General features: G+C 45.9%; 2 protein-coding genes across 2 annotated transcripts in view; both read right to left on the bottom strand.

Annotated features, from left to right (window-relative positions):
* Positions 1–15,311, bottom strand: part of LOC134568430 (oocyte zinc finger protein XlCOF7.1-like) — a 552,154-nt gene extending 536,843 nt beyond the window's left edge. The window contains exon 1 of the mRNA XM_063427018.1: positions 15,258–15,311. The gene's annotated coding sequence lies outside the window, so the exon portion shown is untranslated. The remainder of the gene's footprint in view (positions 1–15,257) is intronic.
* LOC134568431 (oocyte zinc finger protein XlCOF7.1-like) overlaps positions 1–16,155 on the bottom strand; it is a 350,471-nt gene that overhangs the window by 208,104 nt on the left and 126,212 nt on the right. The gene's annotated exons all lie outside the window — the stretch shown is intronic.

The following is a 16,155-nucleotide window of genomic DNA, read 5'->3' on the forward strand; positions in this document are numbered from 1 at the left end:
AAGCAGACTCTGCATCAACTGTGTAATTTTCCATGGGAGTTTTGCCATGGATCCCCCTCCGGCATGCCACAGTCCAGGTGTTAGTCCCCTTGAAACAACTTTTCCATCACTTTTGTGGCCAGAAACAGTCCCTGTGGGTTTTAAAATTCGCCTGCCCATTGAAGTCAATGCCGGTTCGCCGGTTCGCGAACGTTTGCGGAAGTTCCTGTTCGAGAACCGTAAATTTCGGGTTCGCGACATCACTAATTTTCACGTTATATTTTTTCCCTTGGTTTATGATTACCAGTCACCTTTGCTTATTCTCCTTGTCTTCTGTTTAATCACTTTTTTCCCTTGGTAACCGACAATTCTAAGGGTCCCCACTGTTTCTTATAGCTTTACCATGGCAATGGGACATAAGGATCTGAAGAGCTTAATTGATCTCCATTTACACGGCTTGACTTGTACACAGCTAAAGCAATCTGACTCACATTTGGAGTCACAACATTTCATGTGTTATCCTATTGAATGAATGTGTATACTTTCTTTGTATGTTCATTTTTAATATCCTCCAGCCCTTTGTTGGCCTCTCCATAGCTTATGGATGTGCAATTCCTATCGCCCGGCACCCGGGACATGCAGTTACCAACATCGGGAGGGGGCCGACAGCTTGCCCGGGGTGGGGGGGTGGGGGGGGGGAGAGCCAGCACAGCCTGCATCTCCCAAGGTGTGAGCTGAAGACTGTGTTGTATCTCACAATCTCTAGCCAATCAGATAGTTGTTGTGGGTTACCACGTCAATGCTCTGACTTCTGGATACCGAGAGAGACAGCACAGGCTGCAAAGACAGACCACTGGACCACCAGTGGAAAAAAGGTATTTCCAGACACCCACTGAATAACTCTGTCACCACCTTCCTCAGTCAGTGTCACCCCCTTGCTCAGTCACTCTGTCACCAGTCACCTCCTCCCTTAGTCATTTTCACAAGTCACACCCCGATTAGTCACACTCTCGCCCCCTCCATTAGTCACCGTCACCAATTAATCCCTCCAGTCAGTCTGTCACCCCCTCCCTCAGTCATTGTCACCAGTCACCCCATCCCTCAGTCACTTTGTCACCAGTCACCCAATCCCTCCCTCACTGTGTCTCTGCCTAACTCTCACCAGTCTCCACACCCTCACTCTGTCAACAGTAACCCCGTCCCTCCCACGCTATGCCACCAGGCACCCCCTCTCTCTCTTACTATGTTACCCCATCACTCTGCCACCAGAGTGAGGGGGTAACAGAGTGAGAGTATGACAGGTGGAAGAGTGAGGGGGTCCTCACTCTGCCACCTGTCACCCTCTCACTCTGCCACCCCCTCACTCTGGCACCACTCACCCCCTTCTTCCCTCACTCTGCCACCTGTCACTCCCTCCCTCTGCCATCCCTTTCCCAGCACACAACATACATACCCATACTACACCCCTATAACCCCACACTATGTTCCCTGCATCCCTCTCACCACACACAAGGTGCTCTACACACACACTACATCCTTATCCCACCACACCACATCTTACCCACACTACATCCCTATCACCCCACACTATGTGCCCTACACCAGGTCTGTCTCCTAAATTACTATCAACAAATACCTTAAATACATTTTTGATTTAACCCCTTAATGACTGCGGTCGTTAAAGACCTTGGACGTACCTGGTACGTCCGCGGCTATTTTGAGCGCTAGCGATCATGATCACTTCCAGCTGCTCTTAGGGTATTACACGATGCCTCGATATCAAGGTGTCGAGGCACTCAGTAACAGTATTAAAAATAGCTATATTGAAAATGTTTAAAAAAAAAAAAAAATTTAAAACAAAAAAACTTTTCCCATCGCTCCCACCCCCCTTCCCTATGTTCTTACCGATCGCCACGTTCCACCACCGGCAATCGGTCTTCTTCTTTGAGGGGACTCTCTGGACTTGGCCCAGAGAATCACCCCTCTCCAATTTAGGACCGCCAGGGTCCATGTGACCGCTCTAAAAAAGTAATCACATGGCCCCCATAGGTGTCCACAGTATTGCCAGCAGGGGGACTGACTGAACTGACAGGCAGTCCCCCTGCTGGTGGAAAAGTAAGAATAAAGTCAATAAAAAAAAAAACCTGCAAAAAAAACCTGCAGAAAGGTGAAAGGTTTAAGGTTAAAGCCATGCTACCCCAGATAGCTATGCCATGGAGCCCAGCCGTATACTGAAAGACTGTATGAAAGACTTTGGCTCCATGGCGATGGAACTGTATGTATGTGATCTGAGCACCATCCGGTAATAATGTGCGCTCAGATCTAAGCTATCTGGGGATAGGTAGAATGTGTATGTTCTATGTGATAAATGTGACAGTATGTATTGTTATGTCTTTTATTGTCCTTTGTCTGCCATGTGGCTAATGGAGTTTTGCCTCTGTCCTGGGAGATAATTGGATTACTTCCCAATTATCTCCAGGATAGAAGACTCTGTGGAACTGGTTTTGGGCATTTGGTCAAATAGGACTTTTCCTTACCTTTTTAACCCCTGGATAGAATTGGCTGATTTTTGGTTCTGTTTATATTTAAAGTATGCTTATTATGAATATATATGTTTTATGTGAATATGATGCATATTTTTAAAGTTACAGTGTATGTATAAAAAAAGTGTATTTTTCCTGCCTGTGATAAATTACATTAACCCATTGTGTTCAGTAATTATATCACAGGCAGAGGGGAGGGATTGTATGTTTGTGCTGGGTGTGTTTTACGGTTCTCCTGTAAACGATTGGTTGTACTGTGTCCCACCCTGTGGGATGTCCCCTTGCATGGGGACTTGAATAAAAGCGAGTGTGTGGCCATTACAGGAGAGTTCCTGCTTAACCCTCAAAGTGAAGGGTCGTCTCATTATTGGGGGAGGATTTATTGTATGCTGTTCCAGTTTGACTGCTAGGAGTGTAAACCTATTCGCATGGTTTTCCCTATTCGGCTGTATACAACATTCATATGCTTGAGAGCATTCATTTGCTTCTCCGGTTCGGTGATTGTGGTGTCTGCTGCAGTGTTTGGAGTCCTCAGGAAGCACTAGGAGCATCCTTCAACGGAGGTACCCAGTCGGGGTGCCAGGTGACCCGTTACATGTATACATTATGGCAAACAATAAAAATGAATCAACTAAAATTATTTTTTTAAATTATGTACGGTATATAAATATGTCATACAATTTTGTTAGTTTTACTAAAAAACACCTAATTTAGGCAAAAAATAATGGGGGTTTAGTTACAGTATATGATCATACATTGCATAAGCCTGTCACAACGTAAATGTACCTCATCTTTGGCAGGACCTACTCTGTCTGCTAAATGAGCTACTCACTTGGGGAAATCCTTGGTGTTGTGGCAGGCTTATGCAATGTATGATCATATACTGTAACTAAACCCCCATTATTTTTTGCATAAATTAGGTGTTTTTAATAAAACTAACAAAATTGTTCAGCACTAAAATAACTGTTTAGTAGATAAGTGAGTGCATGGATTTTCATTTTTACTGTACTTATTGGCCCCCAGCACCCCCCTATTTAAGTATGTTTAGGTGAGTGAAGCCAAACCCTTGTTTTCTCCTATATGTATATATTTAGGAGTCTAGTCAGCTCCTTGGTTTGCACCCCTCCCTGTTACAGGTGCCTCATCACAGGACCCTATTTAAGCCTTGTACTGTAGAGAACTCGAGATGGAAGGATTTCCCCAAGTGAGTAGCTCATTTAGCAGACAGAGTAGGACCTGCCAAAGATGGGGTACATTGGCGTTGTGGCAGGCGTATGCAATGTATGATCATATACTGTAACTAAACCTCCATTATTTTTTGCCTAAATTAGGTGTTTTTAATAAAACAAACTTATTCAGCACTAAAATAACTGTTTAGTAGATAAGTGAGTGCGCTGGAGTTTTGCACCCCTCCCTGTCACAGGTGCCTCATCTCAGGTCCCTATTTAGTCTTGTACTGCAGAGAGCCTCAGATGGAATTTGTTCCCCAAGTAAGTGGGTTAATCTCATAAGAGCAGACATTAGACTGTGAGAGTAGGACCTTCCAAAGATGGGGTACATTGACGTTGTGGCAGGCTTATGCAATGTATGATCATATAATGTAACTAAATCCCCATTATTTTTTGCCTAGATAAGGTGTTTTTAAACAAAACCTTTTAAAAACTAATAAAATCTGTCAACATTGAAGTTGCTGTTTAGTAGATAGGAGAGTGCGCTGGATCTTGTGTATTGTTTATTGTATAATATGGCCCCCAGCAGCACCCCATTTAAGCATGATCAGGTGAGTGCAACCACCCCCCCCCCCATGTTCTATATATATATATATATATATATATATATATATATATATACACAATTTTCCCTTAACGACTGAGGACAAACTAGGTCTGTCCAACAAAAAACAGTCATTAAGGACGTCCGTGACAGGACGTCCACGATATGAGCCCTGGACCGACGATCTGTGTCGATCACGGTCGGGGAGGACTGCCAGAGACCCCAGCAGTCCCACTACAGCAGCTCCGGCCACCCCAATCCTCCATGGCCATGTGATGATCACCATGATCACATCACAGCAATAGGAAAAATAATAAAATAAATATATTATACATATACAGGTGGTCCTCATTTAGCGACCTACCTGTTTCACCATGGCTCAAACTTACGATCAGGCGTTAGTGCAAGCTGTCATGGGGATTCTCTGCTCTGGTGCGTTTGTATATGTTCGGGGAAGTTTACCCGAACATAGAGAAATGCACCAGATCAGGGAATGAATTAACTCCCCACTTACCGACCGATTTGTTCTATGACCAGGTCATAGGAAGGGAACCCGGTCGATAAGTGAGAAGTGTCTATATTATATATGTTTAATATACTGCTCAAAAAAAAAAAAAAAAAAAAAAGGAACACTAAAATAACACATCCTAGATCTGAATGAATTAAATATTTTTCTGAAATACTTTACATAGTTGAATGTGCTGACAACAAAATCACACACAAATAAAAAAATGGAAATCACATTTTTCAACCCATAGAGGTCTGGATTTGGAGTCACACTCAAAATTAAAGTGGAAGAACACACTACAGGCTGATCCAAATTCGATGTAATGTCCTTAAAACAAGTCAAATGAGGCTCAGTAGTGTGTGTGGCCTCCACGTGCCTGTATGACTTCCCTACAATGCCTGTGCATGCTCATGATGAGGTGGTGGACGGTCTCCTGAGGGATCTCCTCCCTGCTGCCTCGGGGAGGGGGGGGGGGGGAGTAGGTGTGGCAGCCTCCATTCGCCTAAGGCTCCTGCCTGCTGGGGGAACCCACCGGCATATTTCCTGGTGGGCTCTCCCCTGTCTTTGAGCCCTGTCACAATATGGCAGAGCAGGCACCTTCTTACTTTCATGACAGGTGCCTGCAATGCCATCAAATGCCGGTGCCCGGAGGAAAATGCAGGCGGCGAGGGAGGCTCTTCTTGCAGCCACTCACTCTTCCCTCAAGCGCCATCTGTGATGCCGGGAGCCGGAATATGACATCATTCCGGGCCCGGCATACTAAACAGGAGCTGCCCCACTCTGGACCCCAAGGAGGTGAGTGTTTGAGTGTTTGTCAGTGAGTGTATGTCTGTCAGTGATTGCCTTTGTGTGTGTTTCTGTCAGTCAGTGAGTGTATGTATGTCTGCCAGGGAGTGTCTGTGTGTGTGTGTGCCTGTCAGTGAGTGAATGTATGTCTGTCAGCGAGTGTCTGTGTGTGTGTGTGTGTGCGCCTGTCAGTGAGTGAATGTATGTCTGCCAGGGAGTGTCTGTGTGTGTGTGTGCCTGTCAGTGAGTGAATGTATGTCTGTCATCGAGTGTATGTGTGTGTCTGTCAGTGAGTGTCTGTGTCTCTCTGTCTGAGTGTGTCAGTGAGTGAGGGTGGGTCTGCCAGTGAGTGTGTGTATGTCCACCTATCAGTGAGTGTGTGTGTGTTTGACAGATATCCTTGCACTGACTGAGTGGCAGTCACCTTCAAAGCTACCAAACTAAAGAGCTGGCACATCTCAGACGCCAGGGCGAAATTTCTAGACACCATTGCGACCTGGCGACCTGGGATTTGTCGAGCCCTGATCTATACACTGATGGCAAACATGTTGTTCTGTATAATAATCCGAGTATCTATAAACTGATAATAAACATGTCGCTCTGTAAAACAATACAGAGTATCTATAAACTGATAATAAACATGTTGCTCTGTAAAACAATACAGAGTATCTATAAACTGATAATAAACATGTTGCTCTGTAAAACAATACAGAGTATCTATACACTGATAATAAACATGTCGCACTGTAAAATAATACCGAGTATCTATACACTGATAATAAACATGTCGCTATGAATAGTAATACTGAGTATCTAAACGCTGATGATAAACATGTTGTTCTGTATAATAATACTGAGTATCTATATGCTGATAATAAACATGTTGCTCTGTATAATAATACGGAGTGTTAAGACACCCTTGGTGTCTTTAAGGGAAACCGCCGTTTAGTTCACCTTCCCCTTTCGCAATTCAGTAATCCGTTCGCATAAACTGTAATCCACGAACCATAACCAGGGGAAGCGGTAATCTCCCGATCGGGATCCGTGAAAGGCTCCAAACTCCCAAACGGAAATCCACGAACTGCTGCTAGCCGCCGAACAACGATATCCCCCAAGCGGCTTTCGGTTCCATCCAGCAGTCTCTAAACGCAAAGAAGAAATCCCCCCAATAACGAGACAGAAGCTCCGCATTGAGGGTCAAACAGGATCTGGCTTTACTGTGGGCTACCTGCCTGTATTTATGCAGGTCTCCCACTTGGTGGACACTCCCCTAGGGGACCAAATGGAATTACAGATGGACATAAAGACATTCCAGACATACAGTCACAGCTTTTACCCACAATGCACTATGGTTTCTTCCCCTCTGCCCTGGAGATAATTGAGAAGTAATTCAATTATCTCCAGGACAAAGACAAAGAAAATCGCCATCTTAAATATAATACTAGAAAATACATAAAAATATATAACTTTAAAATAACCGAACATTTCCCATTCGCATCACATATCCCCAGATAGCCTGGATCTGAGTGCATATTATTAGCGAATAGCACTCAGATCCCACACACACAGTTCAATCGCCATGGAGTCAAAGTTCTTACAGTCTTTCGGTATGCGATTGTCACGTTCTGTTCCTGGTTGCGGATCATTCTGGTAATGGCTTCTGGTATCCAGTACTCCTTTTGCTATTCTTGTTTAATATTTCTTGGTTTTTGGTTTTCTATTCTGTGTCTGGTTTTCTTTATGCTGGGATTTCTGGGTTCATTCCTATAGTTCGTCCCTGGATTTCCCAGTCTCCAGGTTTCCTTTAAATGTTTGTTTTATGTGCCACACCCTTATGTTTCCAGCTTTCATTATGTGTTGGAGTTCCTGCAGGCAGCGGCTCAAAGCTTCTGTCCTTTCTTGCAGGTAAGTGCTATATATGTGTTCTTAATCTGTGGTTGTTTTAGCATACATTAGGCAGTGTAGGACCTGCCAGATATGGGGTACATTGGCGTTGTTGGCAGGCTTATGCAATGTATGATCATATAGTGTGACTAAACCCCCATGATTTCCATATGTAGTACTTAGTTATTTCTCCTCTTGTTTTGCCTATGTTATCTTGTCGTGTCTTAGTTTGTATATACCTGTCCATGTTCAGCCCTGTCCCGTCATGCCCATGTTTAGTTAATGTTCCCTTATGTATTGTGTCATGTTCTGGGTTTAGCTTCCTATCCTTCTCTGGTTCTGGGTTCTACTAGTTATGTCTTGTTTTCATGTTTGGTGCCTGTTCTAGCTTTGTCTTGTTTCTAGTACTGGATACACCCTTGCTGCAGAGCCTCCCTATACAGCTTCTGGGAGGTCTGCTTATTTCCTAGCTCCTAGTTCCTTGGATCCGCTAAAGCTGAATCAGGGTTCTGGTTGTGGCTGCACAAACGCTGGTGCTCAACACCAGGGGGCGTGCGGTTACCCTGCACCAGACCCTGCTAATCCACCTCCACGCTGAAGACTCCCACTTCATCAGGCATTATGGGTCCCGGTCCATGCCCCGCCACCTGGACACTGTGTCTGGGTTCCGGGCACCGGACTACCACCCTGACAGCGATTGACTCCATGGGAAGGCTATCTGGGTTAAGTTCTTTCGTGTGTTTCAAAACTCCCGAACGGCCGGAGTTCGTATGCTTTCGTGGAAACATCCAGGCGTTCCGTTGTTTCAGCGGTGTTCGGCAGAAAAGTGTAAATTTTTAGTTTCATGAAAATAGAGCCGAACACCGCTGGGCTTTCGCATGTTTTAAAATGACCCCTGCCTCGTGGTTAACATACGAACGTCGACCACCCTGTATTCGGTTTAATTGAGAAGTGTCTGCGGTTAACAACAATGTTCTAATTGGGATCAATAGGCTAACCAGCAGCACACTTCTCTCCTGGGTGGCCATCCGTTCGGGAAAAACAGTCATTCGTATGGCTGGGCTATAGGAAACAGCCATTTACACGAACGGGGCAGAAACAGATGAATCCACCGCAATAAATAGACAAATGGTTCTGTCACACGGAGTATCTATACACTGATAATAAACATGTTGCTTTGTATAGTAATACTGAGTATTTAAACGCTGATGATAAACATGTTGCTCTGTATAATAATACTGACAATATATACACTGATTCTAAACATGTCGCTCTGTATAATAATACTGAGTATCTATATGCTGATAATAAACATGTTGCTTTGTATGATAATACTGATTATCTATACACTGATAATAAACATGTCGCTATGTATAGTATTGATGAGTATCTATACACTGATAATAAACATGTCACTCTGTATAATACTGAGTATCTATATGCTGATAAACATGTTGCTCTATAATAAACATGTCGCTCTGTATAATAATCCTGAGTATCTATACACTGTTAATGAACATGTCGCTCTGTATAATAATACTGAGTATCTATACACTGATAATAAACATGTCGCTCTGTATAATAATACTGAGTATCTATACACTGATAATAAACATGTCGCTCTGTATAATAATACTGAGTATCTATACACTGTTAATGAACATGTTGCTCTGTATAATAATCCTGAGTATCTATACACTGTTAATGAACATGTTGCTCTGTATAATAATCCTGAGTATCTATACACTGTTAATGAACATGTCGCTCTGTATAATAATACTGAGTATCTATACACTGTTAATGAACATGTCGCTCTGTATAATAATACTGAGTATCTATACACTGTTAATGAACATGTCGCTCTGTATAATAATACTGAGTATCTATACACTGATAATAAACATGTCGCTCTGTATAATAATACTGAGTATCTATACACTGTTAATGAACATGTTGCTCTGTATAATAATTCCTAGATTTTACTAGTAACATGACGTAAAGTCATGATTTTATTAAAGACACGGAGGCGAGTATTATGCATATCTCTTTCTTTATTTCCTCAGCAGCAAAGATAGAGGAATATAAATATTATCAAAATGAAAGAAAAAACTGTACAGGCATAACGAGTAGCCAATCACATAACAGAGGAAGTAGCTATATAAGTCCTGTGTCTCCCACAATCCCCCTCTTTCTTGCGCAACCGAAGACCAGGTAAGATAAACGATGTCCCACTTGATCCAAACAGGAAACGGGAAACAAAACGAGAACTTCAAGCTAAAAAAGATAGAAAAATATGGTAATTTCCAAACTCCAACTGTAGACTTACCAAACATAAACGTGAGGGATCTACATGAAACATGATTCTGAAATAGAATATATACATGATTAAAAATCAATATAAAACTGTCAAATCATCTAAGCATGATAAAAACTGCACAGTACAAAAAACATGAACTCAATACAGACCCAATTGCCCACGTACTTGTATTGCATCGAAGCATCTCCAATCCCAAATCCACACCGGGAGGGTGGGAGGGAATAATACTCGCCTCCGTGTCTTTAATAAAATCATGACTTTACGTCATGTTACTAGTAAAATCTAGGAATTTTATTAAAGACACGGAGGCTCCTATTATGCAAGTTTAAAGCTGTGCTATCACCTGAGATGCGACGTGTTCAATTGGTCTGAAATAGAAGTCTCTGAAGGTCGACTCTCGGGACCAGTCCGCTGCGCGCATGATGTCCTCTAGGCGGCAACCAACTGTGGATGCCTTCGAGGCCATAGCACCCCTTACAGAATGAGGCGTAAAGACAGATGTGTCTATACCCGCTAGGGATAAAAGCCAACGAATCCAACGCGCCAGCGTCGGAGTCGATACTGGGCGATGAGGAGCCTTAAACGAAATGAATAGGGGATGGCGTTCAGATGAGCGCACCGCACGTGTAGCCTCTAGATAGGCCTTCAAACAATCCACCGGGCAGAGCGCCGGACACAACGGGAATCTAGGATATACGAAGGATTTGGACGCCGACTTAGTTCTCCTAGATATGGTAAAAGTAACGCCATCCGGCGTAAACACAAAGGCACCCCAGTCAAGAGCCCTAACATCGGAGACTCTCTTACAAGAGACCAGGCAAAACAGCATAACCATCTTGGAGGATAGTTGTTTAAGAGTCAAGTCCTGGTTAGGGTACCAATCCGACAGAAAACGCAACACAATGTTGACGTCCCAAAATGTCGAAAACCGCGACCTAGGCGGACGGACGAAGCGAATACCCTTGAGAAGACGGCATACAAAAGGATGTTTGCCGATGGGTACACCTTCCAAACCACCATGGCCGGCCGATATGGCCGATCGAAAAACATTGATAGTCCTGTACGCCTTGCCTGAGTCGAACAGGGCTGTAAGAAACCCCAGTATCAAATGGAGAGGGGCAGATATGGGATCCACTGCCCGTTCCATGCACCAATCAGACCAAGACTTCCATGCAGCTCGGTAAGCTGATCGTGTGCCCGGAGCCCAGGCGTTATCGAGGAGCAAGAGAGTCGACTGTGGAACGTCAGGGACAAGCCAGCGTCCCCTGAAAGGAACCATGCTACCAGGGGCAACTGGTGCTGGAGCACCAATTCGTGCGAGTTCCCATCCGGATCCAGAAGGAGGTCCTGGAAGTTCGGCAACAGACGAGGGAAGTCTATGGACAACTCCATCAGACGAGGGAACCACGGCCGTGATCTCCACAGAGGGGTGATCAGGGTCAGACAACAGTCGTGACGAACCAGCTTCGAGATCGTACGAGCGATCATGTTGAATGGGGGAAAGGCATACAGGTGGCCTGGAGGCCATTCTTGAAGAAAGGCATCCGTCGCCACTGCCGCCGGGTCCGGTCTCCAACTGAAGAACCTCGGTAACTGAGTGTTCAGTCGAGATGCGAACAGGTCCATCTCGAACCGACCCCACAGCCTGTTTAAGCTTTGGAAGACCGAGTCGTGCAAATGCCAGTCTCCCGAGTCTCTCAAATGTCTGGAGTTCCAATCCGCACCTGAATTGTCCAGACCCGGAATGTGTTCCGCCGTCACCGAGACGTTGTTTAGGAGGCAGAACTGCCAAAAGTCCTTCGCCAGCAGAGCCAACATTTTGGACTTGGTTCCGCCCAAGTGATTTATGTATCGGACTGCCGATACGTTGTCCAATTTGAGGAGAACACAGCAGTTCGCCTTTCCAGGGGTAAGGCTGCGAATCGCAAAGGCCCCCGCCAGGAGTTCCAGGCAGTTGATGTGTAACGACTTCTCTGCGTCGGACCATCTGCCCCCCGTGGAGATGTCGCCACAACGAGCCCCCCAGCCGTGCAAGCTGGCATCTGATTCTATGACCACGTCCGGAACGGAACCGAAAATTGCTTTTCCGTTCCAGGCTTCCATGTGTGCTAACCACCATACCAGCTCGTCTCTGGACTCCTCGTCCAGACAAAGTCGGGATTCGTACGATCGACCCGAACGTAGGTGTGACCCCTTGAGCCGTTGGAGAGCCCGGTAATGTAAGGGGCCTGGGAATATCGCCTGAATGGAGGAGGCCAGTAGGCCGATGATCCTCGCCAACTGCCGGACTGACAAGTCCGAAGCGCGAAGAGCTCGACGGAGCTCCTTCTGGATGGCTTTTATCTTGGATTCTGGTAAGTACAGGAACTGCCGTACGGAATCCACCTGGAACCCCAGGAACTCCATAGACTGGGCGGGTGTCAGGACCGACTTGTCCCAGTTTACCAGAAAACCTAGGTTCTGTAAGAGGTTGATCGTCCAGTCTAAATGCAACTTCAGGCATTCCAACGACTGTGACATGATCAGGATGTCGTCCAGGTAAATAATTAGTCGAACCCCTCGGGTACGGAGGAACGACACCACCGGCTTCATAACCTTGGTGAAACACCAAGGAGCCGAGGAGAGGCCGAACGGAAGGCATGTAAAACGCCAACGCCGTCCGTGCCAGGTGAAGTGCAAGTAGTCCCTGGATTCTATCGCTATTGGAACCGTGAAGTACGCATCCTTCAGGTCCAATTTGGCCATCCAATCCGACTGTCTCAGAAGGTCTCTGAGACAATGGATGCCTTCCATCTGGAAATGTTGGTAGCGTAGGAAGGCGTTGAGAGGGCGAAGGTTTATCACTGGGCGGACACCGCCCCCTTTCTTGGGTACAAGGAAGAGATTGCTCGTAAAGCCTGGAGTGGCGAACGGCAATTCTTCGATGGCGCCCTTTGAGAACATCTCCGCGACTTCCGCGGAGATCATCGCGTCCTGTTCCCGTGGGAGGGACAATTCCCTGGGGGTAAACGTTTGGACCGGCAGGGAAACAAAATCTAGTTGGTAACCCTTTACGCATTGCAGAACCCAAGCATCTGAGGTAATAACTGCCCACCTTGGGTAAAATAAGGCTAGCCTCCCCGCCACCCGAAACTGATCGAGAAGGGAAGAAGGGGTACTCACCATAAGGGCGTCTGCCCGACGACCCACCACGGGGGTATCTAGAGCCCCACGATCTCCCTCTAGCCGGGAAGAAAGGAGGCGTTTTCGGGTCCTGGAGCCCTCGAGAGGGGAAAAAGGAACCTCTGTTGGCCCTGAATGAGCCTCGGAAACCACGGCCGGGAGGACGGTTCCTGCTACGCCCGGCCCCACCGAAAACCTTGGGCGCGAAGACGCGCTTCATATTAGCTTGCGCCTTGTCAATAGCCGTAAAGGTTTTTACATAGGACCCCATGTCCTTCACAAAGGATGTGCCGAACAACATCCCCTCATCGGCTGAGTCAGGTTCAGCTACGGTCATAGCAGCCAGTTTAGGGTCTATTTTCAAGAGAATAGCCTTGCGTCTCTCGGAAGACATAGCCGTGTTGGCATTCCCCACAAGGCATATAGCTCGCTGGACCCACCCAATGGCCACATCCATATCTAGAATTGATTCGCCATTACGGGCTGCCTCAAGGAGCTCGTACAGCTTAGACAGGGGGCCCAGCGTATCCAGAATTTTATCCTGGCACCCTTTTAGGGAGTGATCAAGACCCTTTTTAGGCTTCCACCCAGACTTATTAAGAAATTGGGCAATCTGAGGGTCCACTTCAGGGGTCTTACAGGCAGCGCCAGGGAGGGAAGGTCGTGGGCATTCGGCACGCAATTTATTGCGGCCTTCCTTTGACAGAGGTGTGCGAATCCTCTTAGCCACGTACTGGGCGATATGGTCCGGAGGGACCCATTCGGCAGACCGCGGGTGACGCAGGTCGTCCGGGTCAAACAGGGGGTTCCCCTGTGGGTCTAAAAGCCCTTTTTCATTATCCCCAGCGGGGTCTGGCACTTTTCTACGGGGAACGGCAGAGGACCCAGAAGGGGTGACACCCGTAAGGGGTTGATCCTCGCCAGACTCGTCCTCCCCATAGGAGTCATATTCCATAACATCGGAATCATTGTCCACACTCCGGTCGGTATCCGACCCATCATCCAGGGCTCTAGCCCGTTTCCACAATCTAGCCTTTTTTGCCCGGCCAGGGGCTCTTGTGCGCGTGGGATGCGCGCTATCTGCGACCGCCAGAGGCGTGTCAATCATGACAGGCAAAGCCTGCATCGAGGAGTGGGACCCGACATGTCTAGCTTTTGCCTTTGCCTTACGGGCACCCGGCACAGTTAGGGCAGGGGAGGGGGACCCCACACTCAGAGGGTTAGGGGCAGTCATAGAAGGCAAGAGCACAGACTGAAGGGACTGGGCAAAAGAGGATGAGACAGTCCCCATAGCGGAGGCAATAGCCTTTTCAAGGGAGGAAGCCATAGTAGCTTCTAACAGGGCCTGGAGCTCCTGAGAGGCCATAGCGCCCTCCGGATTATCTACTGGAAAATCCCCAGAGGGGACGGTAGGCCCATCCTTGCTATCCTGCATAATGAGGTATGAGAGAAGCAAACTGAATACTAGAAATGGGTTGATTAACCCAGCAGAACAGAGAAAAAGCTAAACCTGATCGTTGGTGTAGTAAGGGGGCCCGTAGTAAAGGGACCGACCGCACGGCACAGCAGGGTGAAACGAATGGTCGCCCAAAATGGCCGCCGCACGTGTCAGGGTGTGCCCGTGGACCGGCTCCAGGCGGGGGAAGGGGCGCGTGCACCTACCCGCGTGGGCAGCCCGCGAGAGGGGAAAACGAGCACACTCAGTCGCGTCCACAGAGAAAAAGGGGGCACGCGGCTGAGATAGCGCCGAGAAGCGGCAACAGGGGCGGTATGAGGGAAAACAGCCCGCGGCGGCGGGTAAAGCCCCTAGGGGAAACCCCCAATACACCAACGATGTAGGTACTAGATAGTAATCAACAATAAATAAAAACGACAATACTGAAACAAGCATAAGCAAAACATGAATCACAAGTAAACAAAATGCAATGAGTAGGAGAGCTCAAGTAAAATACTTAGCTGTCTGAGGAAGCAGCAAAGAAAGAGGGGGATTGTGGGAGACACAGGACTTATATAGCTACTTCCTCTGTTATGTGATTGGCTACTCGTTATGCCTGTACAGTTTTTTCTTTCATTTTGATAATATTTATATTCCTCTATCTTTGCTGCTGAGGAAATAAAGAAAGAGATATGCATAATAGGAGCCTCCGTGTCTTTAATAAAATCCTGAGTATCTTTACGCTGATAATAAACATGTCGCTCTGTATAATAATACTGAGTATCTATAGGCTGATAATAAACATGTTGCTCTGTATAATGATATCAAGTACCTGTTATATTTGATGATAGCTGACTTACAATAACATACCGTCTACTAATCAGCCAGGATTTATTGATCACAAGTCACATATTATGTTCGATCCCTTTGTTGATATACACATTCCTGCTGTAACATACACCCAACATGGCCGAACTCCATACACACACTGGGAAGAGAGCAAATCTAGGGGGTGTATCTATCCCAGCATGCCTTGCACACTTACTACAGGAGCTGGTTAGGGACAAACTGTGCATTATGCAAAGCACAGTATCTACATAATAATGTAGTCACTACTCTGTATAATAATACTGAGTATCCATACACTGATAATAAACATGTCGCTCTGTATAATAATACTGAGTATCTATACTCTGATAATAAACATGTCGCTCTGTATAATAATACTGAGTATCTATACACTGATAATAAACATGTCGCTCTGTATAATGATACTGAGTATCTATACACTGATAAACATGTCACTCTGTATAATAATACTGAGTATCTATACACTGATAATAAACATGTCGCTCTGTATAATGATACTGAGTATCTATACTCTGATAATAAACATGTTGCCATGTATAATAATCCTGAGTATCTATTGTAAGAAAACCAAGTATATTTAAACCTCATTCGGTAGTTTCCTCCCGAACCGCCAGAGCCTTAGTGATATAGCCCTCTGTTCACTTGATAGAATAGACAAACCATATAGTAATCCTAATAGCCTCACAAGACGATTCCCTTAGTGAAACACACGAATCTCCAAACATCAGCCGAAGTCAAGAAGAAGGGTACAAGACTACAGGAGCTGGTTAGGGAAAAACTGTTCATTGTGCAAAGCTTCCCTAAAGGGGACTGCTGGTATAAACCACAGTATCCACATAATAATGTAATCACTCCTCTGTGTAATAATACTGAGTATCCATACAGTGATAATAAACAT

The sequence above is a fragment of the Pelobates fuscus genome, chromosome 7 (genome assembly GCF_036172605.1).
Source record: "Pelobates fuscus isolate aPelFus1 chromosome 7, aPelFus1.pri, whole genome shotgun sequence".
Lineage (NCBI taxonomy): Eukaryota > Metazoa > Chordata > Amphibia > Anura > Pelobatidae > Pelobates > Pelobates fuscus.